The sequence below is a fragment of the Ursus arctos genome, unplaced genomic scaffold (assembly GCF_023065955.2).
Source record: "Ursus arctos isolate Adak ecotype North America unplaced genomic scaffold, UrsArc2.0 scaffold_15, whole genome shotgun sequence".
Taxonomy (NCBI): domain Eukaryota; kingdom Metazoa; phylum Chordata; class Mammalia; order Carnivora; family Ursidae; genus Ursus; species Ursus arctos.
Genome location: NW_026622819.1, coordinates 26,122,887 through 26,147,707, shown reverse-complemented (window position 1 = coordinate 26,147,707; position 24,821 = coordinate 26,122,887). Strand labels below are relative to the sequence as shown.

The 24,821-nt window shown below is 44.8% G+C and overlaps 1 long non-coding RNA gene across 5 annotated transcripts in view; it reads left to right on the top strand.

The window, feature by feature from the left end:
- Positions 1-20,684, top strand: part of LOC113260870 (uncharacterized) — a 35,046-nt gene extending 14,362 nt beyond the window's left edge. The window contains exons 2-4 of one of the 5 annotated variants that reach the window (XR_007191166.2): positions 1,239-4,867; positions 8,761-9,081; positions 9,900-11,686. This is a non-coding gene — a long non-coding RNA (uncharacterized LOC113260870). Of the gene's footprint in view, positions 1-1,216; positions 11,687-20,015 lie in introns of those variants that run through there. The other 4 variants (XR_008959194.1, XR_008959193.1, XR_008959192.1 and 1 more) reach the window with 4 other exon arrangements.
- Positions 20,685-24,821: the final 4,137 nt, after the last annotated feature.

The window sequence follows — 24,821 nt, the reverse complement described above, 5'->3', positions numbered from 1 at the left end:
CCCACTCCAGATTTCCCCATCAGTGTCTTAGGTACAAATTGACAATGGGGAACAAACTGTCTTTTGAAAAAGGATCCAGTAGAATATAATTTGGTATTTAAACCAATTTAAGTTTGTTGGCCTAATTAACATGGACCTGTCTTTAAAATTATCAGCATTAAATGTGAAACTTTTATTCTACCAAGATCTACTGAAGGTCAAATAAGCTCATGTTATTTCTGTTGCAATTTCAGTAAAAAGTTGACTAAAATGGAGGCTCATTGTCTGTCTCGAAGTTTTCATGGGTAATTGTTAAGACAGCTTTCAAAGTCTTTGGTAACCTGAAACTCAGAAAGTTTTGCTTGGATGATATGTGGGGTTGAATTCATTGGACATCCAGGTCTTTTACAAACGGGATAAAGTGCTAAATCTTTGATTACTGAACGTAGGTTTGTGCTTTTGACTTCTTATTGCAAAGAAACTAAGGATATTTATATCTGTTGGGAAACTTGTTTTGTGCTTAATAGATTCATAAATCTGCCATCTGAAGAATTCTGGTGTAACTGTTCACAATTGGCTACTACTTAGTCTTCCCTGGAGACTAAGGTTTCTAAGAGTGCGAAATTCTGCTCTCTGTTCAAAAGACAAAGTTTTCTTTAATTGTTGGTCTGCTCTTGATAAGATGTAAGCAAAGGTTTTTTTCTCTTTTGTCTGCCCAGAAAACCACTTTCTATGTTTTGTCTTTACCAGGTTTTTGATTACTTGGTTAAAACTTCTCAACATTAAAGAGCTATGTTTTGCTAACAACTATAACTGCATATTTGCCTTTGGAATCACTTATTGTCACCTGGGTTAAATAAAAAATTTTAATATTCAGGCATGTGCTTTAAAACTTCCTAAGATTTGAGTTGTAAATGAAGTCTCTCTAACTCATTAAGCCTTTTTATTTTGGTATGTTAAGTTAGTCTGGACACATTGTTAAACAAATAAGCCTTAGGTTGTATTGCCCGGGTAAGTACTGTAAGTACTCTAGAGATGATATGGATATGCAGTTCCTAAAGTTTTAATATGTTCTGGCCTAAGGCCATTACTTAATGTTCCCATTATTGAAGTGTTATGCGTCACAGGAATAACCAGATTTCCTTGCCAGCTATGCTGTAATCTCTCATCAGATCTTTAACCATGTCCATTTTTTAGTTTTTCATTTATAGTTATTGTTCTTTTTTTTTTTTTAAAGATTTTATTTATTTATGTGACAGAGAGACAGCCAGCGAGAGAGGGAACACAGCAGGGGAGTGGGAGAGGAAGAAGCAGGCTCCCAGCCGAGGAGCCCGATGTGGGGCTCGATCCCAGAACGCCAGGATCACGCCCTGAGCGGAAGGCAGACGCTTAACGACTGCGCCACCCAGGTGCCCCATATAGTTATTGTTCTTATTCTCTTGCAAAACATGTTTGCTCTTTGAGGGGAATCATAAAAAGGACTTTTAGGACAAATACAGATATTCAATATCTTTATGATCATAAAACTGAAATGGGTAAGAATTTCCGGACTAACTAAATTAAGGAAGAGTATAGTTTATGACTCTTGTTTGAAGCATTGCTGTTTCTCTAATATTTGCTCTTCTAGCCTAAGGGAACTTTCTCTTAAGATAGCAGTGATGTACAGAAATAATAAAGTATTTCTCTGTGAACAGATTGAAGAATGTTTTTAAAAAGATATTATTTATTTATTTGACAGAGAGAGAGAGAGCACTCAAGCAGAAGCAGGGGAAGTGGAAGAAGGAGAGGGAGAAATAGGCTCCCCACTGAACAGGGAGAGCGACATGGGGCTCAATCCCAGGACTCTGGGATCATCACCTGAGCTGAAGGCAGCTGCCCAACTGACTGAGCCACCCAGGTGTCCCCGGATTGAAGCATTTAATTTTCTCTCTACCTGAACCCTGTGAAATTCAAAAGATCTCAGTAAATATTCTTTCTTCCATGGCAATTACAGTCATTGGCCTAAATTCAATAATAATGTGTTCTCCTTATAACAGGACACCATTGGAAACATTGGTTATTTTACCAAGGCCTTGACTGGAATGTCATATTTGAGAGACATGCATAGACTCAGATATGACCCTACAGCTTTAAGGAACTAAGTTTGACTTTATGAAGCATGGAGCCAATAGAGCCCCTTGGAAACGTTGGCCTGATACCTGGCTTACAGAGTTCCCAGCCACCTCACCAGGTGAGTAAAGAATGTCACTTCCTGGCAGGTATAGGAACGTCTGGATACTTTGGGGATCTCGAGAAGAGGAATTTGCCCAGATCTACAGGTATTGCAGGCATCTCTGATGGCAAGTACTTGACTTGGCTTCAGGCCTAGAGAGGCTACTAAAGTTCTACGTAGAGATTCCTTTTTAAAAAGTTCCAGCAAAGCAAATCCTAAAAGATCTGTATGATCTCTCACTATTCTTGCTGAGCTTATGTAAATCATAGGCCAAGTTTGTTAAAATTGGACTTGTTATACAAATAAATTAGTCCTGATTTGGCTATCGCTGATTAAAAATGAGGGTTAGTATAGAGAGAAAATGTTTCAATAACACATTTTTGTAGATACTAGATTTTAAGCATCGAGACTGAAGAAAACTGGATTACTCTTTTACCGGTAGGGCTTCTTAGAAGGGAGATTGCCCCAAAACAACCGATAAGGTTAAGTCCTTTTGAGTTACTATATGGAAAACCTTTTCTCACCGTAGACCTACCAATAGATGGAGACTATAATGCTCTGTTAAATTATTTACCTGAGGCCTGGTTAATTCATAAATCTCTAAACGAATATGCAAACCATATCCTCCCTAAACCTGATCTGTCACTAGTAATCCACCCCCTATAAACCATTTTATTGAAAGGATTAGTAGTCTAACAGAGCAGGGGATTTAACTCCAAAATGCAAGGGCCCCTACCGGGTCATATTATATCCTCCCACTGCAATAAAATTAGAGGGGCACTCCTCGTGGGCTCATATATCTAGAATAAAACCTGGATCTCCTTCACGGGAAACCAACGAGCAGACTAACACACTTTCTTATTCCTGTGAACCCGTGGAAGACCTCAAATGTCTCTTCCAACAACAATAAAGGACTGGAGGAAAATTTTGATTAATTATCAAAGGTCTTTTTATTTAAAGCTTCTCTTTCTCTTTATAATATTAACTTCCTTTATTGTCTTTTCCGGTGGTCCCCTGCCTGGTGCCGAGACTCCTTCACTGTCATGACCTCCAGCTGACAGATGATCCTTTCTACTCAGGGAGTGAGGTTGTTGTATACATGTTGTTGACCTCGGACGGGCTGCCTCTGCCTTTGGTAACTCCTATATGTAAGTGTCCCAACTGACCAATGTTGACCCTTAGGTAGGGACATCTCTATGCCCCTATTCAGCAGGAAGAAGTTACAGAAGATAAGACCTTCCATCTTCAGCAACCTTAAAGATTTAAGGGTCAAAATTGTTCAGTGGAATATGCCGTGGGAAACAAAGGCAGAAGGAAATGTAGATAAAATTAAATGTCCTTATAACCTGCAGCCCTTTGACAAACACTTGCGGCAGGCAGAGTAGAACCTTCCTCCACGAAACTCCCAACTGTCCTAATGTTAATGCCTTGCTAGAGGGAAAAACAACCTTGGGTTGACAAGAGCAAGCCTCCAGGATCTGGTGAGTCTTCTTTAGCGGATGAAAATCCTTTTGGAACTTCCCTTATCTTTATTTTCCCCCACCCCAAAGTATATAATGAGTTGCCTCTCGCAATCCTGGGGCAGCAGGCAGCAACCGCTCTTTCTGACCACGGTCCTGTCCCTGTACTTAAATAAAAACCCACCATTTTGCACTGAAGCTGTCTCAAGCTGTAGGCTTTGGACTCCACCAAAATTCACCCATATTCAGAAACTACATCACAAGACTATGTAATTCCGTACTCTCACTGCTGCTAGTACTGCCTTAGGTCTGTGTCCTCGTAACACAGTTCTACTTCATGTGATTCCTTATGAAGAAAGGAAAAGAAAAAGTAGGGTGCTGTATTAGTTGCTTAGGGCTAGTGTAGAAAGCGCTGTGACCCAGCTAGCTTCAAACAGCAGACACGCGTTCTCTCACAGTTCTGGGGGCTCGAGATTCAAAATCGAGGTGTCGGCAAGGCCATGCTTCGTCTGATACTCTGGGTAGAATCCAAGGTCTTCACCTCTTCCTAGCTTTGGGTACTGCCATCGGCCATGGCACTGCTTGGCTTGTGGCTGCCCTATTCTAATTTTGGCCTCTGTCATCACATGACCTCCTCCAGGTGTGTCTGTGTCCCCGCTTCCTTCTTTTGAAAAGGCCATCGATCATGGAGTTAGGGCCTGCCCAACTTCAATACGAGAAAGAATGTAAGTGTGACTTCATCTTAACTGACATCTTAATTATATCTGCAAAGACCCCATTTCTAAATAAGGTCACATTCACAGGTACAGGGGGTTAGGACTTCAATTATCTTTTTGCAGGACACAATTCAGGTGCCTTTATAAATGTGTATGATGCATTATGCAGCATATACCAGAACAGAACCTTCCCTTTGGCCCATGCATCAGTGAGAACCAAATCCTCCACTTAGAATTTTACCCATCTGAGGACTCTGCTAATTTCCCACCAACTAGTTTCTGTCTCTGGACATCTCAAACCTGGTTTGTTATGGTTTTCATGATTTTCTACAGAGATGGGCATGTATAATAAAATTCAGAAACCCCAATGAAAACCCCTAGAGGAGAACAAAAGACGAAGGCTGTGGTGTAGCAATGAATTTCGAGTGGACTGGTGTTGCCTCTCGAGGGAGGACAGAGCGGGTCCTTTATTCCCGAAGATGCGAAGGGACGTGCTCTTGGTAAGCTTGTTACCTACTTCAGGGTTTTGCAAAGTTTTCAGTCTAGGAGTTCTTTAGACTCCACATCTCTCCTACTTCACTTTAAATCCCACCTTCTGTGTTGAGGGGTCTCAGAAGAGCCAACTGCCCAGCATGCTTGACCTTAAACCCTCCTAGGTGCCAAGATGGGACAGGCCCAGACAGCCTGGTCTCTGAGCCCGGGGAATCTGGCTTTGGGGGGAGCCCAGCTGCAGAATGATTTCATTTGCATTGCTATTGGGAAACAAATGGCCCAGCTCAATGGAAAGTCTTTCATTCCTAACAAGCAAGCCAGTATGTGGCATTTTTCCTTTTCCTTACTCTGCAGGGTAAAATGAACCTTGCAGATGTTCCTGTAATACAAGAAGAATAAGATTCACAGATGAGCTGCCGAGAGTGGCTTGGCTCCCTACTGGGTTCGCCAGTTGCCATGTGGCCTGTGGTCAAGTTAGAGCAGCAGCTGGGAATGGCATTTGGGAGCTGACTTCACAGCTGTGGTCAGCAAGCCAGAAAGCCTGTTTGTGTAGAACCTTCCCTCACAAACTGTAGTGAGTGTTTCCCTCCAAAACCAAGGCCTGGAACAGAGGGGCTTAGATAAGAGCATCTCTTGTCCTAATAAAGTCGTGGGGGGCCCTCACGCTGGTGTGGTGACTGAGCAGTGGTAGTCAATGGTGGTGGCCACTGGGTAAACAATATGTGGCAGTCACTGAGACATGAAGAAGGCAGGCCCTACCCGCAGGACACAAATAGGGGGACCCTGGCAGACAAAAAAATTATACAAAAAGTCATCCATGATGACCCTAGGAATAACCATCACCTTAATAAGTAGAAACAGACAGATGCTGGGGATGTATATTTTGTGACGGACCCATTTTACCATGTGGGTCAAAAGTTCAAATGCCAAGGGGCACCTTGGTTAAGCGTCTGCCTTTGGCTCAGGTCATGATCCCAGGGTCCTGGGGTCGAGCCCCACATCAGGCTCTTTGCTCAGCAGAAGCCTGCTTCTGCCTCTCCCACTGCCTGCTGCTCCCCCCTGCTTGTGCTCTCTGTCAAATAAATAAAATAAAATAAAATAAAACAAAATAAAATAAAACCTTTAAAAAAGTTCAAATGCCAAGAGTATATACTTTAGGGCAGTAATTCCCACATTCAAATTCCCACATTACTTTTAAGAAAGAATCCAGTTTGCAAACAACCATTCTATCCTTACGCAGGAAAACCCTTCTCTCCATGATGAGATAACAAAAGGCAAGCTGAGGGCAAAGGGCACACTGAGACTCCACAAACCACACCCCCAAAAGGCGGAATATATGTGACATTCTTCCGGCACTCATGACTGCCCAAGAACAGAGAAAGGACAAACAAATGGTCAACTGATAAAGATCGCAGTCATGCATGACCTAAAACTCCATCCGTTTTTAACTGTCTTATAGATTTACAAGAAAAACCCAATCTTAATAGTAGCCAGACCTCCAGGAACCTATAGACTCAATTTCCTGGAGGCCTAATGTCACCCAACCGTCCACAGGATAAACAAATAACTTAAATAATCAGTCACTGCGCACATTTACAATGCAGCTTTTCCTGCCTACACATCCTGTCCCTGTGCTTTAATAAAACCACCTTTTTGCACTGCAAACATCTCAAAAATTCTTTCTTGACCTTTCACTCTTAGACCCAAACTTCAAGTCACATCATTTTGGCACTCAGCATGGAGCTTGAGGCTTCTCATCTAGACTCCGAGCCTTGGTGCAAACTTGATGAGTACTTCCTCTTCTCTTCCTTTACTTTCATTTCAGGGGCTTCTCAAGGAGTCCAGTCTCACTGGAACACTTTCATATCGATTGCTCAGGCTGCAATCCTCTAGCCCGTGGGTACACTATGGGGAAGACCAAAAGCTTGCCTTTTGACTGGAAGTTAGTACCCTGGCCAGAATGGTAATAAGACTTGGAAACTTGATGTCCTCTCTTTATTCGTGTCCTTATACAAAGTTCTCTGTCTTGGGCATGGATCCACCACCTAAGTCACTAGCATGGCTGCCAATCTTAAGACTCCCGTGTGAGGTTTCCTCCTCATTGGTCTAATACGATCTCCTTCACATCTCTGATCTAGCCAGTTTTGGCCCCAAAATCTCTGCCCAGAGCTGGCGAAAACCAGTATCCGATTGAATTAAAACCCAACTGGGGACCAGGGCTTCCTAGGGAAGTTGGCTATAAGGACTACATGTGTTGGAATGTGGCTTAGATCATGGTGGATTTCTATCTTTACTGGTTTTTGTCAATATCCCCTACTAACCACTTAAATTATAGAATTGGGTAATTTCCCCTTGTGAAGCATTTTTAGTGTTTTCCATGGGTTAAAAATGGCAGGTTCTTCACAGCAAGGCATGGCATTTGGGTCCATTCACCGGCACCCGTTTGTAGCCTAGGATACAATGGGGAAGTGGAAGGACACCAGCATCCCTCCTATAAGGCAAGGTGGTGTTCATAGCGACTTCTTAGAGGGACACCTCTGGTCACTTTGACACCGTGAACCTCTGATATATCCTGCATAGAACGCCACCTGTGAGTCGGCGGGGGGAAAGGGAGGGAGGGGGATTTATTTTGGTAATGGCCTTCTCTACTTTTCTAGGAACATGGGATCTCCTTCAGTCCCAAGGCTTCTTCCTTGGGATGTCTTTTAACCTGGTAGAATCAATTCAGATAGCAAGATTTAAGAAATAAAAAACTGATCTTCTTCTGTAACATTGCATGGCCTCTGTACTCCTTAGGAGATGAGGAAAAACGGCCTACTAATGGGACATTAAGCTTCCATACAATTTATCAGTTAGATCTCTTCTGCAAAAAACAGGGCAAATGGACTGAGGTATCCTATGTCCAGGCCTTCATGGCCCTAAATCAAGACCCTGAACGAAGAGCCTCTTACAGAAAGTGTCTAATCACCAGCCAGGTTAATAAGCCCCTCTGGACATATTGGATGGTGATTGTCTAAACAGGACCGTTCCTGTGTACTCATAATACAACTGGGCTACTAGAGGAATCACCGGCCAGTCCAAACAAAGAGGACACTGTGTCTGTTGCTATCCCTCCTCCGTATAAACCCCAAGACCCCTCTGCTTCCAGCCCAGCTGGACAAACCAGGAGCAGAACTCCCCGTCTTGCAGGGATTCCACCTAAATCAGGATTGCATCCTCTTAGGGAGGCGGCTAATGGAGAAATAGGCACAATTAGAACCCATGTCCCATTCTCCATGGCAGACCTGGCTCAGATAAAACAACTAGAACAATGTTCTGAAAACCCTTCTCAATTTATTGAGGGCTTCCAACAATTATCTATTAGATTTGATTTGACCTGGCAAAATATATACAATATATGACTTATTATCGCCCCCCTGAGAAAAAGAGCCATATCTGGGCAGGCGCTCAAGAGTTTGCCCATGAGTGGAGCCTGCATGGCTCAGTCAGTTAAGCATCTGACTTCGGCTCAGGTCATGATCCCAGGGTCCTGGGATCGAGTCCCACATCTGGCTCTCTGCTCCGTGGGGAGCCTGCTTCTGCCTCTCCCTCTGCCTGCTGCTCCCCCTGCTTGTGCTCTCTCTCTCTTTCTGTTAAATAAATAAAATCTTTAAAAAAAAAACAAAGAATTTGCCAATAAGCAAGTCACCAGAGATGGAGATCATTATCGAGTAGGGAGAACTGCTATTTCCCATACTGAACCTCACGGCATTACAAAGAAGATAGACAGGGAAGGGAAAGATGAGACCATATGATCATTTGTTTAATAGAAGGAATGAAAAAAGGATTCTCGAAGCCTGTAAACTTTGATAAAATTCAGGAAGCCACTCAAAGAGCTAAGGAGAGTCCATCTCTATTTCAGGGTCATTGGATAGAAGCCATCCATAAATATGCATTTCTGGACCCAATCTCACCTAAGGGAACAACTATACTAAACCTGCATTTTAAAAGTCAGTCGGCACCTGACATCGGGTGAAAACTGACTAAAATGGCTTTAGGCCCTCAAACCCCGACCCAGTGCTACCAGAGGTAGATACTGAAGTCTTTAATAATAGAGGTATGGCCTATAGCAGAAAAAGGACCGGAGAGCTGAATTACAGGCTCTAATATTTGCCGCCTCTATTCTCCACAACACCAGCGTAATCGGGAGCCAGCGAAAAGCCGCCATCAGACAGAGGACCAGGTAAGACCCCGCACTAAGGGCGTAGCCAAATTGGACATTGGAACAAAGAATGTCCAAACAAATGCTCTCCACCAGGGCCATGTCCTGTCTGTAAGAAAAAAGGAGATTGGAAGAGAGACTGTCCTCATCTCCAGAGAGAGAGGAAGACAGGAACTCACTTCCCCACCTGAGAGCAGGAACCAGTGGATCCGGCATGACGGGGGGCCCTGAGCTGGTTGGCTCCTTTGACATCAAGACTGAGTCCCAGGTTACCCTGCGTGTGGGAGGCAAGTTTATCAATTTCTTTATGGAAACAAGAGCCACTTACTCTCTTCTTATTCAGCCCTCAGGCCCTATTAGTCTTTCTAACCATGAAATTGTTGGCATAGAAGAGGAAACTAAAACGTGTTGCCAGACAATACCTTTCACCTGTAAGCAGAAAAGCCAGTTGGGTTACTCATGTTTTTCTAGTCCTTCCATCTTGTCCCATTCCATTAGTTAGATGAGATTTCATGTATAAACTAGGGAGCAGGTTTGCTTTTACTAAGGAACAAGACAGCTGTTCTCTTTAACACCTGGGGAATTAAAACCTTGCTCTGGAACCCCTTCTAATATCTGGAAGGGGGTAGATCCACAGTCTGGGATGGTGATGTCCTGGGATGGGCTCCTAAAGCCCGGCCAGTTAAAATGGCCTTACAGGACCCAACCACTACACCTCAAAAAAGCAATATCCCTTAAAACCTGAGGCAAAAGCTGAGTTACAGCCACTTATTGATAAGTTTCTTAAACATGGTATTTTAAAGCCTGTCAATCTGCTTAAAGCACTCCAATTTTACCAGGAAGAAAAGCCAAATGGAGGATATTGAATGGTCCAAGATTCAGGAGCTGAATCGTGCCTATTCACGTCACGGTGCCGAATCCATCTGCTCTCCTCACCTAGGTCCCGGGAGACGCCAGCTGGCTTACAGCACTTCAGGAAGATACTGCATGCTTTCACATTCCTTTCACAAACAGCCCGTACTTGCTTTGAACGGGCCTCACCGTCAAGCCCCCAGGCTGCTCAATGAACCTGGACAGTCTTGCGCAGGGATTTAGAGACAGTCCTCACCTGTTCGGGGCTGCATTTAGTAAATACCTCTGTTATATCTCCTGGCCTCAAGGAACTATAATTCAATATGTGGGTGATATTTAGTCTGTGGTCTCACTAAAGAAATGTCTGGTAGTAATTCTATAACTTGACTTAATTTCTTAGCAGACAGAGGGCATCACATCTCCCCTTAAAAAAGCACAAATATCTAAACAAAAGGTACAATATTTGGGATATGAATTAACACCGGGACACCTGTACCCTGTCTACTGAGTAGAAAGAGGGCTATATTAGACCTTGGACCCCAGCTACAAGAAAACAACTCTGTGCTTTGCTAGGGATGACAGATTTTTGCCTCCTGTGGATTCCTACATTCCTACATTCCTCTTAGATAAACCATTGTATGATTCAATTAAAGACTCTGCGGAAGAAACTTTACTCTGGAGTAAAGCCCAGCAGGTGGCCTTTCAAACATTAAAAGCTAATCTTTTGTCAGCCGCAGCTTTGGCTTTCCCCAATTTAGAAAAAACTTTCACTTTATATATGTAGCAGAAAAACAGGGACAAGCTTTGGGAATTCTTTTTTTTTTTTTAATTTTTTAAAAAAAGATTTTATTTATTTATTCGACAGAGATAGAGACAGCCAGTGAGAGGGAACACAGGCAGGGGGAGTGGGAGAGGAAGAAGCAGGCTCATAGCTGAGGAGCCTGATGTGGGGCTCGATCCCATAACACCGGGATCACGCCCTGAGCGGAAGGCAGACGCTTAACCGCTGTGCCACCCAGGCATCCCAAGCTTTGGGAATTCTGACCCAGAAACGAGGAAATGAAGCAGGACTGGTGGGCTGTTTTCTGAAGTCACTTGAGAATGTTACACAGGGTTGGCTGGCTTGTCTTTGAGCAATGACTGTAGAAGAAACTTTGCAACTTAACTGTGGGACAATCCTTGCCGATGGTAACTGATGACTTCACATTGGGTCCAAAGTGTTCTAGAGACCAAAGGTCACCAATGGATGCCGGGCGGCTGACTTATGAAATACCAGGCTATGCTTTCAGACACACCTGAAATAATGCTTAAAACCTGTCCAACTTTAAACCCTGCTACCCTTGTGCCTGAGCCTGACCATCATACTTCGATGCCAGAACATGAGTACTCAAAGATTATCGATCTTGTGTATTCTAGTAGACCAGGTTTAGAAGAGTCCCCTATTGACAACGCAGATGACAAAGATGAGATAACAGAAGGCTAGCTGAGGGCAGAACGCACACTGACACTCCACAACCCCCACCCCCAAAGGCAGTGTATATGTGACATTCTTCGGGCGCTCATGACTACCCAAGAATTTACAAGAAAAGCACAATCTTAATAATAGTCAGACCTCCAGGAACCTGTAGACTGATTTCCTGGAGCTCTAACGTCACCGTCCCCTACATAGGATAGATAAAACCTTATATAATCAGGCACTCCTCACACTTATGATGCAGCTTTTTCTGCCCACGGGTCCTGTCTCGTGCTTTAATAAAACCACTTTTTGCACTGAGAATGTCTCAAAAATTCTTTCTTGACCATTGGCTCTTGGACCCAAACTTCAAACCACATCATCCTCACAAGTGATATTGATTCAATAGATGGTAATCCCTTTCAGAGATCTAGCCTATTCCTTTTCCTTCCTCATTCCATGCTGATTTTTACCCTTGTTAAACTGTAAGGGAGAAAAATAAAACCTCTTCTACCCTCTTAAGTTCTGTGCCTGGGGCCCTGGAAATTAAACTGATAAAAGATGGATTAACAGGAGAAAAGGCACCCAAATTTTATTTGGTGTTAATAATTTTATGTGTACATGGAATCCTTGATATAAAAGAAATGAAAACCCAAAGAAGTGATTAGGCTTGAGAGCATATACACGCTGTTTACCAAAGAGCGATGAAGTTTGGAGATGTGATCGACAAAAGTAAAGGAGTTTGAGCTCCCGGAAACTGTGGGAAGGTAAATACAGGGGGGAATCTGATGGAAGACAAGGGTTGGTTGGTACAGCTTGTTATGCAGATCGCTGTCATTGTGTCTCTGGGCTGGTAAGAGTTCAGAGTCATCTCTGGTGAATACAGAGGTTCATTCTGTCACTCCAGGCATGAGAGAGGGGAGGGAGACCCCTCCACAAAGGTTTTATTCAGGACAATCACAGTGGGGGAAAGAGAGCCCAGTATAGAACTGGGCTCAGTTCCAAAATCAGCAAGGGCAAGTGGGGCTGTATAGCCGGAGGTCAGGGTGGGGGTCATATTCTGACCCCCTACATTGCTTTCATGGACTCAGCCATGTACCAGCAGCCCACAGGCGGACATCACAAGAAAGCCCACGCCTGGGCCGTGTAATAGACGTTTCACATAATTTCCTCAGCTACAGAGGCATTTGGTTGTCATCATGGCCAGAACTCTTAATTATAGAGATAAAAATCCACTACAATTAAAAGAATTCAGTAAAAGAACGTATAGAAAGTGACTGATGTGCAGCCTCCATTTTCTTAAAAATGTGTCTGCACACGCACGTGCGTATTTAATTATTTGCAGTTGTACATTCGTTGATGATTAATACCTTCTCCCTGCCAAAGTGTAAACTCTGAGTGCAGGGATAATGTCAGCTGGAGCCTGGAAGACAGGAATGACTTTCTGACCAAATGAACAAATGAAGAATTTCCAGCAACCAAATGTATTATGTTTCCATCTCCTTCCCATGCCTTAGCTATAAATGGCTCTCTCAAAAAATGCTGACCTCTCTTTCAATCTGGATGATGTAATGCTTTGGAAATGTTTTAGATCTCATTATTTATCTCATATGTGACCAACTCCCTGGCTCCTGGGCTCAAAAATCCATCATCAGGTTCCTATAGAGACTAGTCTTTCCACAGGCTGCCCCCAGCCGCCAACTGAGCTTGGCAGGGACGCTGGGCTGGCCTGCTTCTGGGATGGGTGACCCTGATTCGGGGAGTCCCCATCAGCCTCGCCAGATTTCCCTAGAATTGTACTGTAGTCTCAAACTCTCCCACAGCACCTGGGTGGCTCAGTCAGTTAAGGGTCTGCCTTTGGTTCAGGTCATGATCCCAGAGTCCTGGGATTAAGCCCCTTCTTGGTGGGGAGTCTGTTTCTCCCTTTCCTTCTGCACTCCCTCCCCCCGCCCCCTCCTACTCTCTCTCAAATAAATAAATAAAATCTTAAAAAACCAAACAAACACCTCTTCCACTCAAGCTTCCTTCCTTTCCTCCCTCCTTCTGAGAGCAGAGAAATCCTGTCTGACTTGTAGCGTGAAGCACATGGAAACAGCACACTAAAAGGGAAAAACCAGTGGCAGAAAGTAGAAATGGCTGCCAGTTCTGTCCCAGCAGCAGGGCCTGGCAGAGCCCCCGGAGCCACGTCTGACCTCCTTGGGGCACAAAATGCCCATGTGACTGAGGACATAGGTCAGCTTAACCTTCAGGCAGAAACTTTCACCCAAGAACTTAGTTGTCACCCTGGGGGCAAAAAGGGGAGAGGCAGCCTCCTGAAATGGAAAATTTTCATATATGAAACAATTGAGTGATTAATAAATTAACCAAATATATCTTCTACTGGCAATATCACTTCCGGTTCCATGGTGAATGGCAGCTCAAGACCCAAATTTGGTTTAGGTTCAGAACAAATGTATAAAATGAGCTCTGCAGATTAGTTTTGTGACTTTGGAAAGTTTCACACCGCAGATATGCTTGTTGTATAGGGGGTTCATTCACTGAACATTTCTTAATACTTAATGTATGGTGGGCATCTTCCAATGTCGATTAAATGCTTCTCATTTTCAGTGGACGGGTAGTATGCCGTTGAATGTTGCACCATCATTTACCCAATGACTCCCTTTCCTTGCTGGCTGTCAGCCAGGAACCTGCCGCAGCTTCAAGTCTGCCTGCGTTCCTGGGCACATTGCCTTCTCCCTATCTCCTCTGCCTCCCACCAGGTGGAAGGGCCTCCCTAGCCTATGTCTGCAACCCGAATCACATCTATGACGTCCCTTTTCCGTGGAACATAGCATTTTCTCAGGTTCCAAGGATTATGGCGTGGACATCTTTGGAAGTCTTCTGCCTGCCATGGTGCTTTGTACCATCTATGCCCATAGTTAGGTGCTTAATAAATATTAATTGCTTAATTTTATGGCCATTCAAGCTCATGTTATTCTTATTTCAGTAGATAACATTACAGTAAATCTCTTTGTTTTGTTGTTCCCGGTTCACATATCTCACATATTCCACATTTCCTCGATGCTGGGGTCAACTTTTGAGGAAAGATGAAAGGCCACATCTGCAATCCCACTTACTGCTTCCTGTGTATAAAAATGCAGAATCAGGGGCGCCTGGGTGGCACAGCAGTTAAGTGTCTGCCTTCGGCTCAGGGCGTGATCCTGGCATTGTGGGATCGAGCCCCACATCAGGCTCCTCCGCTATGAGCCTGCTTCTTCCTCTCCCAACCCCCCTGCTTGTGTTCCCTCTCTCGCTGGCTGTCTCTATCTCTGTCGAATAAATAAATAAAATCTTTTAAAAAATGCAGAATCGATCCCTGTGCATAAGAATATAGAATTGAGAGCCAGGAGATATAATGTACCTGCACAAATCTTGTATCAGTTAGGATTAGACGCAGCTTCGCAGGACAGAAAAGTTAACCTTTAAGGAGTTAAAGGGCTTAAACAAGACTGAAGTTTACTTCTGTCACATAAATGAGTCCAGAATTGTGTACTCAGAGCTGGTACATTAGTTTCACAGTAGTCATGGACCCTGCCTCTTTTTATTTAACTGCCTCACTTTGTCCTGATAGTTTCCACCTCATGGTATAAAATACCTGCTTGAGATCCAGCTATTACATGCACATTCCCATCAGCAGAAAGGAGGAAAAACGAAGACATCACACATAAGACCCCAGATATTCCATCAGCCAAAAGTTAGTCACAAAGGCTGCCTCTAACTGCAAGAGAACCCGGGAAATGTCATCTCTATTCCAAGTAGCCATTATGCCCTATATGTGATCCTATTACTAAGGAACAGAGAAGAGCAGATATTTGGGGGAAAGTAACAGATCTGCTATTGATCTAAATCTAAAATTATCTTCAGTTTTCCTTCCGAGTCCTCCCACCTGCTGGCTGACAAAAGAGATCTCTGGTAAACTGCATATGCCCGGGAAGGTCCAAAGAAACTACAGAAGGGCATTATGTTATCTAAATGTTCATTATTTAAGCCCCCATACAAGGAGATAAAGGTACAGGTGAACTGATCGCATGTAAAATTCACCATTTGTCCCCTCACTCCGTGCTAGCCTCTGTCACTACCCATCTTCTCAGAACTCTTTTTTAGTCTCTTCCAGTACTTTTGATCATGTGACAGAAGGTGAATGCCAGGCAATCTGATTGCAAAGTGACAGTGCAAATATTACCGCAGGTCCAGGGGTGCATGAGGTCCGTGAAATGATAATAAGGAACCTCTTATGTCACAGCGAAACCAAACACCTATGATAGCGAGATTAAGCTGCAGTTACAAGAGGAAAAATAAAGTTACTTCAGAAGGGAGTTTTTTGATTCTTTAAAGATTAGGAAAAGCACTTGATGAAATTTGTGAAAATCACTTCTTTTGGACTGTAACCCACTGGATGTAAAAACCCAATCCTAATAATTATTTGTTCACTTAAAGAATAGCACATGGTCACAATTCCAATGTAAATTTAGTTCCACGAGAGATAATATAAACTTCTTTATAATTTTTTTAAATTTTTTTTATTATATTATGTTAGTCACCATACAGTACATCCCTGGTTTCTGATGTAAAGTTTGATGATTCATTAGTTGTGTGTAACACCCAGTGCACCATGCAATACGTGCCCTCCTTACTACCCATCACCAGCCTATTCCATTCCCCCACCCCCCTCCCCTCTGAAGTCCTCAGTTTGTTTCTCAGAGTCCATAGTCTCTCATGCTTCATTCCCCCTTCTGATTACCCCCCCCTTCTTTATCCCTTTCTTCCCCTACCGATCATCCTAGTTCTTATGTTCCATAGATGAGAGAAATCATATGATAGTTGTCTTTCTCTGCTTGACTTATTTCACTTAGCATTATCTCCTCCAGTGCTGTCCATGTTGTAGCAAATGTTGAGAAATCGTTCTTTCTGATAGCTGAGTAATATTCCATTGTATATATGGACCACAACTTCTTAATCCAGTCATCTGTTGAAGGGCATCTCAGTTCCTTCCACGATTTAGCTATTGTGGACAATGCTGCTATGAACATTTTCAAGATAAAATCTTTTTATTTTTTTAAGATTCTATTTATTTATTTGAGAAAGAGAGGGAGAGTGAGCACAGAGGGAGTAAGAGAGAGAGAAGCAGATGCCCTGCTTAGCAGGGAGCCCCATGTAGGGCTACATCCCAGGACCCTGGGATCGTGACCCAGGACAAAGGCAGATGCTTAACCGACTGAGCCACCCAGGCGCCCCAAGATAAAATCTTAGTTAAATCTTTTTTATACTTTTTACTCTGAAAATTTGGTTCCAGTTTAGAGTGAATGAGCTTTAAAGTAGCCTTTTCCAGGATGATTGGCAAATAAGCATTCTGAATCTCTTGTTCTAAAGATTTGTGATGTTTAAGGTGCAAAGCGATAAGAGTCTCATTAGTCCCTTGCACATTAGCCTGAGAGAGGGTAAGCCTGTTGGACTGGGAAGAAAGCCTCAGTGGTGGAAGGACCTAGGACAGGGGGTCATCCAGCCCCACTGTGGTGACTGGGCTGCTTTTGTGGTTCCAGGGGACAAACAGGCATTTCCTCTGTTCGGAGGGTGCGCTAGGAGCAGTGGAAGAGGCAGACAGAGAGAGGCACGGGGTCTGTCTGGTGATGGAGAAATTCCCATGCCATGTGGTCAGTGCAGCGCTAAGATGCAAGCGCGCCGGGAGGGGCTCCCACCCCAGTGCCTAGGGCAGTGCCGGGTGGGTGTATGGGAGGGACTCGACAAGCACTTCGCACTGAACTGTTGAAGGATTGGGCACTGCACAAAGGGGGAACAGGGAGGTGCGGGTCAGCCTAACTGAGTGCAAGATGAGAAGTAGAAGAAGTGAGCCCCGAGGCTGCAACTCCCCGGCAGATCAACATTGATGGCATTTTTATATTGGAAAGAGGGGAACCTGAAGGCCTTGAAGGAAGGAAGAGACCTGATTGAGCCGAGACTTGAGAACCGCAGCTCTCTCTGGCACTGGGGACAGTTACAGTCCTCAGCGGGGTCAGATGGGGTCAGGGAGCAGTGTCAAGCAGCTGTAGTCTCGATCCATAGATCAAACAAGAGCACACTCCTTCATCCAGCAACTACTTGTGGAGTATTTACTATGTGCCGGGTATTCACGGATGAAATTTCACCAGAGCCCTTTATTCTTTCGAGTTAAAAATCACCCGCTTTAAAAAGGTAACCATCACGAAAATGTTAATGCCTCAGTACCCGGCTTCCCAGTGAACACAGTGGTCCTCTCGTCTCAGAAAGAGGAAGGAGTTTCATGGGGACACCAGCCTTTGTGGGGCAGAGGGAAGAAGAAGGGTCTGGAAGAAGAAGCATATGTTCACGTCTTCACACTGCTCCAGGCTAGCCCCAGAGAGCCAGGCAGTGAGGTCATCGAAATGACGGAGTGTTCGCCTAAGAGGCCTCTGTGGGCAAACTGGTATAAATAGTCCCATTCTCAATGCTGATCATATCCTTCGAAGGGTATTATTTAATGACACGACTAAGCCTCCAATCTGACACGGAGGAAGGCAGTCACTCTCCATCATGTAATAATACCCCTCGGAGGCCCAGGGGAGGTGGAGAGCCAGAGCCCAGGGGCTGTGGTACTTGTGGTGGACCCGGTGCATGCCAGGGGCAGGAATGCGACGGCCTTGGCACATGGTCCGGACTGTTTTTATGAGCCAGAGATCTCTGAACTGTGTTCCCCCCAAATTCATATGTTGAAGCCCTCACCCCTCGTACCTTAGAGGGTGACCATTTGGAGAAAGGGCCTTGAAAGAAGTAATTAAGTTAAAAAGAGGCCTTTAGCGTGAGCCCCAATCTAATCTGCCTGGTGTCTTTATAACAAGAGGCCATCTGGATGCACACAGACAATGATGTAAGGACACACAAGAAGGCAGCCATTGGCAAGCCAAGGAGAGACACTTCAGGAGAAACCAAACCTGCTGACGTCTTCATCTGTCTGAGACCTCTAGCTTCCAGGGCTGTGAGAGAATACATTTCTGTTGTTCAAGACACGCAGTCGGTGTCACTAATTGTGGTGACGGCCTGAGCATACTATGCAGCTATTAAGAGGAGGAGACCTGCTAGGCATGCCCAGCTTCCCCTCTGTTCTCCTGCACTCAGTTCAAATCTTCACCTTAACTTTTCATGTGGTTGTAATTCTTTGTCCTCCTTTGCTGTCCTCTTTCTCTTGACCACAAGTCTCTGGAGAGGAGGGACTGTGTTTTGGTCAACTTGTATTTTCAGTGTCTAGCACTTTGATTCCATTGTGAAAGCTTTGGGAGGGTATCATTGGGCACCTTGGTAGCCATCTTGCTGAAGATATGATCATCCATTCATTTGTTCAGTCAGTCAAAGTGTATTTCCTGAACACCTGCGTCAAGATGATCATTATTCATTTATTGAAAGAATAACATACAGGGGCGCCTGGGTGGCACAGCGGTTAAGCATCTGCCTTCGGCTCAGGGCGTGATCCCGGTGTTATGGGATCGAGCCCCACATCAGGCTCCTCCGCTATGAGCCTGCTTCTTCCTCTCCCACTCCCCCTGCTTGTGTTCCCTCTCTCGCTGGCTGTCTCTATCTCTGTCAAATAAATAAATAAAATCTTAAAAAAAAAAAAAGAAAGAATAACACACAGCCACTATTACAGCCTAAATTATAGTGATAGGCTCTATTCTGGGGAGACAAAATTCCTGTGGAGTGCCCGACCTAAACGAACCTTAGCCGTTCAGAGCAGTAAATACATACACTGCAGTGAAGTATGATAATGCACGATGCACAGAACAAGCAGCTGTGACCCGTAGGTAAGGAGAGGGAGTTGTGCCCATCTTCCACCCTGAAGAGGGTGAGCAAGAACTCCTATGTGTGCCTTAAAGGTCTTCTGTCAGATCAGCTGGTGGAAATAGGGCAGCTGACTGCGTCCCATGCTCAATGGCAGGCTGGAGGTCAGGACATTTGTGATTCCAACAGTGGGCTTTGAAAGTCTGCTTACTGCATACATCACCCAATCCTTTGAACTGGACCAACTCCTAGAGAAAGGGGAAAGCTCAGACTTAGCTCACTGCTGACATTTCCATCTCCTCTTTGCTCCAGTACACGCAAGACCGCACACCAAACCTCTCTTGCCTGCCTATTCCCTTGTCTTCCTTGAGCTTTGGCCTGGGCCGGCTATCATATTTTCATGAAAATGACATTTCTCAGAGATCCCTGGAGTGTTTAACGTGTGCTTAGTAGCCACCCCACGACCCCTGGAAACAAAATGTGTGTAAGCATTAGACTTTGGCAGGAAGTCCGGCAGGAGAGCAGTTAAGCAGGTTTCCACCTTGCTCCCTCCTCTCTCCCCCGCCTCTGCTCTACCCTCACCCTTTATCCCAAATCAGCAACTTACAGTGAATGGTGACAGAATCAGAAGCCAAGAAAAGCATACGGTCTCTACTTCAGAGAAGATGGGCAAAGGTGACGGGGTGGGGGACGGAATCAGATCCAAAATGAAAAGAAGCCTCATCTGATACTCACAGAGGGGAAATCAATAAGATGAGAAAATAAATCTCACTGAAACTTTCCCACGTAAGTTCCCCCTCATCGACACTGTTTCTTGCTCTATAAGGTGTCTGGAATCTCACAGCCTCGCTCTTGAGTGGACTGAGCCCCCTTAGAGGACAAGCCTGGGTGATCCTCTTCTTCGCATCAAGGATGGTCCAGGCTGGAGCTCAGGCAGCTGAGGAGCGGAGGGAGACAGGCCTCCCGCCCAGAAAAACAGCTGAGGCCTTCATCCCAAGGTCGTTTGCTGAACACATCCACTCACGCTGGCATGTTTACGGCAGGAAGCACAGTATTTACCTAACTCTGCTTGAGGAAATGTGGACTCTAAGAACTCGAGGTACCTCCTGGCTTACTTCAGGGGCGGGATTGCCTCACTACCCCAGAATAAAGCTGGTCAATGCGAGGTGTATGCCTCAGGCTCCCCGCTATCCTCACTGCTTCAAAGACCAGAGAAACTTGCCCCAGTCGTCAAAAAGTGCCATCTAACAAAGGATTGCTGCTGAAAGAATTAGAAAGCACATTTATAGGGGCGTTTGGGTGGCTCAGTCAGTTGAGCCTCTGACTCTTGGTTTCAGCTCGGGTCGTGATCTCTGGGTTATGAGATGGAGCCCCGAATGGGGCTCTGTGCTGAGTGTGGAGCCTGCTTAAGATTCTCCCTCTCCCTTTCCCTCTGCTTCTCTCTCTCATAAAAAATAAATAAATAAAAATTAAAAATTAAAAAATTAAAAAAAAATTTTAAAAAGGGAACTCAAGGTTTATATTGGTCAGCTGGGATCTACTCCTATTCAATTAAAAATGTGGTTGGAGTCTGCTAATGCCATTAGTAGACTATTGCTTGTGTTCATTAAATTTTCCTTTTTCATTATTACTTTTTGGGTCTACATTATATCCCAATTCATAAAAATGCATTAACTACTTGGACTGGATCATTCGAATATAAAAGTCATGCAAATTAATAAGTAAAATTCTACAATCCAGAATAATGTTGAAAACAGAAAAGGGTGAACCAGGACTCCAGGGCAAGTATTGGGTATAAATATATGTTCTGGGACAGGTGAAATCACGGATACGATAAACACACCCACAAGGAACTGTACGAGAAAGTGCAAAGAGGATGTATCACGATGAATACCTGAAACTACACTTCGTTGATTCTGTTTTCATTCAGTCTCCCCTCTTTCCCCCTTCCAAATGTGTTGTCTGTTGTGAAACCATAAAATTATGGCTTGGGACTCATCAAAGCCTTACCGAATTTCCAACCAAAGTAAAGGACCTTGGGGTGCCTGAGTGGCTCAGTTGGTTAAGCGTCTGCCTTTAGCCCAGGTCATGATCCCAGAGTCCTGGGATCAAGCCCTGCTTTGGGCTCCCTGCTTAGCGGGGAGCCTTTTCCCTCTCCCTCTGCCTGCCACTCCCTCTGCTTGTGTTCTTTCTCTCTCTCTCTCTGTCAAATAAATAAATAAAATATTTTTGAAAAAACCCCAACAAAGTAAAGGACATTTTCTGGTAAACTAATTAAATTTTGGGGGAACAAGTATAAAATCCTGCATTTCAGGGTAAAATTGATGGATGCTGCCCCTAACTTGGAGAAGAGAGGGCCCCAGACTTCTAGGGACAATGACCAAGTTAGAGGATACATCCCAGAGTAGCTTGCTACCTAGCACTGCAGCCATTTGAAAAGAATGACCAGATTATGAGGGGTGGATGTCAGGGAGCAATGAACTCGATTGTCTCAAGGCTGAGCAGCTGTCCCGCAGCTGCTGCGTGTTTCAGCATTGAAGGCAGATGTATGCAGAGTTCCCGCTGCATCCTGGAAAATAATGAGCTGTTCACGGGCATAACTGCCAGAGCATTGCATCTGTCTCTGGAGAGCTTCAATTTATTAGTAAAGCCCCTGTGGGCTTAGAAGACAGATGCAGACCAACCAGCACCCACAGGGTATCAATCCATGTCAGTGATTAATCTGCAGCCTCACTCTCCTCGCTGTGAATTGAAAATCCTTCCACAGCCAGGGAATGTGAATCTGGTTACGCTGACAATCTCCCCTTCCCTCTCGTGCCTGAGCCCGTAGGCATCGCGCACCTAACAACACTCTGGTTAATTTAGCAGCTACTCCTCATATGTCCATCCTCATAGGTGAATTCCGTGTTTCACCCAGGGGTCAACTTTGGCCTTGAATTCTCATCTGTGCCGATTGACTTTTGTCACTGTATTGGCTGTCCGGCGTCTGTATCCTGTCCATATGGCAAGAATTCCCCATTGCCTGTACTACCAGTGGGACTCAATGCCCTACTGTCCGCGATAGGACTTGAAGTATAGAGATTTCCTTTTGTACCATCCTCTGCCAGCTACAGCCCGGGTGTGTGGTTTAGAATCAGGCGATCACATACTGCCACCCAGGACTTGAATTTGGAATAAGTGACGAAGAACAAAGGGTCTGTTAAGATTTAGTCATGGTGGTTTCAGGGGTGTCCAGGAATATGTAGGATCTGACTCCAGGGCAATGACATGATGGCCTGATGGTTCCTGCTGCAAGATAATGAGGTTCCTGTGTGAAACCCTCTATCCTGCCCTTCCTGCTTGTTTTCCAAGCCTGGTCCTCTGGCTCACAGGCACTTCTGTGAGCACCTCACAACTTTCCAAGGCAAGACTCTTCTACCCATCACATCCCGTGATGATTCCTGGTTTTAACAGCCACATCTCTAATTGATACACATGCTTTTTGGTCCGTCTATGGTAGGGAAAAGTGATGGTGGTCATCAAAAAGGAGGAGGTGGAGAGAGAAGAGAAGGCAGAGGTGGAAGGGGATAAGAAACACATCACGAAGGTATAGACAAAAGCAACAAGAAGACAAACGGGAAGGTTGAGAAGTAGATGGGAAATTCACAGCTCATGTAGGAACATGGCCTGTTGTCCTTTTTCAACTGTATCATCCCACGTGCTAATAATATTCCTTAAAAGTTACAGAGCAACAGTGACTTCCCCGATGATCTGTTCCATAATTCAGTCGAAAAGACCCTGAAGATGATCAGGTTTGGAATAGACCAGAGGTCTGTGACCTAAGGGCCACCATCTGTTTCTGTAAATCATTTTATTGGGACACGGCCCTGCTTATTCGTTCGCACACTGCCTGCGGCTGCTTTTGAGCTGCAGTGGCACCGGTGAGCATTTGCAGCAGAGATTGCATGGCCAGCGAAGCCCAACATATCTACTGTACGGCCCCTTACAGGAGGCGTTGGTGACTCCTAGAATAGGACATCAGAATCTCTTGGAACTGAGGCACAGAAATCTATTTTCTTCCCTTTACTCTTCACCTCCATGCCCTCCCTTCCCAGCTATACTTTTCCCAAGTTGAAGGTTAACGCAGGGCCCTGTGTCATTTCAGAGGGCTGGGGTCCGTTTTCCCAGAGGAGAGAAACAAGCCAGGGAGAGAATGAGGAAACCATTTACCTCTTTCTCGTCCCTCCCTGGAGGCCCTGCTCTGGGGGACTCAGAGACCCACTTCCGGAGGTAAGATCCCGGGCACCCTTGAAACCACCATGACTAAATCTTAACGGACCCTTTGTTCTTCATCACTTATTCCAAATTCAAGTCCTGGGTGGCAGTATGTGATCGCCTGATTCTAAACCACACACCCGGGCTGTAGCTGGCAGAGGATGGGGAGAAAAGGAAATCTCTATACTTCAAGTCCTATCGCGGACAGTAGGGCATTGAGTCCCACTGGTAGCACACGCGATGGGGAATTCTTGCCATATGGACAGGATACAGACGCCGGACAGTGCTCAAGGCCACAGGGCTAGGCAGTAAAGGACAGCTGAGACCCAAAGCAGGTCTTCCCATACTTCGCCTGGTACTCTCTCCACTGTCACTCTACTTCATCAGGGAAGTCTTCATGGAGGTGGTGGGGTTTGAGTCTGGCTTAGAATCCTGAGTGCCATCTAGGCAAGCAAAGACCATTTAATTAATCTCCCTCCAGTACCTAAACACTGAGAAGCATCATTTCATTGGACTGGATACCTAATATATCATTCACTAGGAAACATGAAGATCACTGGTCTAGAAGTCAACAGACCCAGGTTTTAGTTCTGGCGCTGCCTCTAACTAGCCGCGTAACCTTGGGCACGTCCCTTCTTCTTTATGGGCCATTATTTGCTCACACATAACAGGGCAGAGGAATTGGATTAAATGGGCCACAGCTGACTCTGCTTTTCTTAAAATCCTGGGGTGCTCTTGTTACTCACAAAACATGAGACCTCTCCACTGATACACATCCCAACTAGATGCATAAAAACTGGCTGATTTTGCACCAAAATACATCCTAAATGGAGCCAGCCAAGGATGTAGTCACGGAGCACGAGCATTGGACAGTGGGAAGGCCTGCCGACAAATGGGGCAAATGGCCCTGAAAGATGAGAGCACCATGTCACACCAGCAGACAGGGACCAATGGGATGAGTAAACTCATTAGGGGACACGGCTGGGTGGACTCTTGGCTCAGAATCCAAGAATGTCTTTCCTTTATGGCCTACTTTTAGGCTTGGAATAAAGAAATGTATTTGGGATGCCAACCCCAGATCTACTCCCTCTGTGGTTCGGGTGGAGTGTCTGGAATCAGCATTACTCATGTGGAAACATTTTGCTCTTTAATACCTCCAGAAGATCCTGGAACAGGCTGTGGCAGACCATGAAAGCAGGCAAGACAGAGCTGCCCTACTATTTGCAGAATCAAATGATTACTTTTCAAGGTGGATTAAAAGTTACAAGTAAGTTATTCATAAATCTATAGAACTTTGTTCCTTGGGGAGTTTGTATCTGTTTCTGCATTTTCTCAAATGCATCTTTGGGAAATAAAAGAGCTTAACGAAATATCTTTT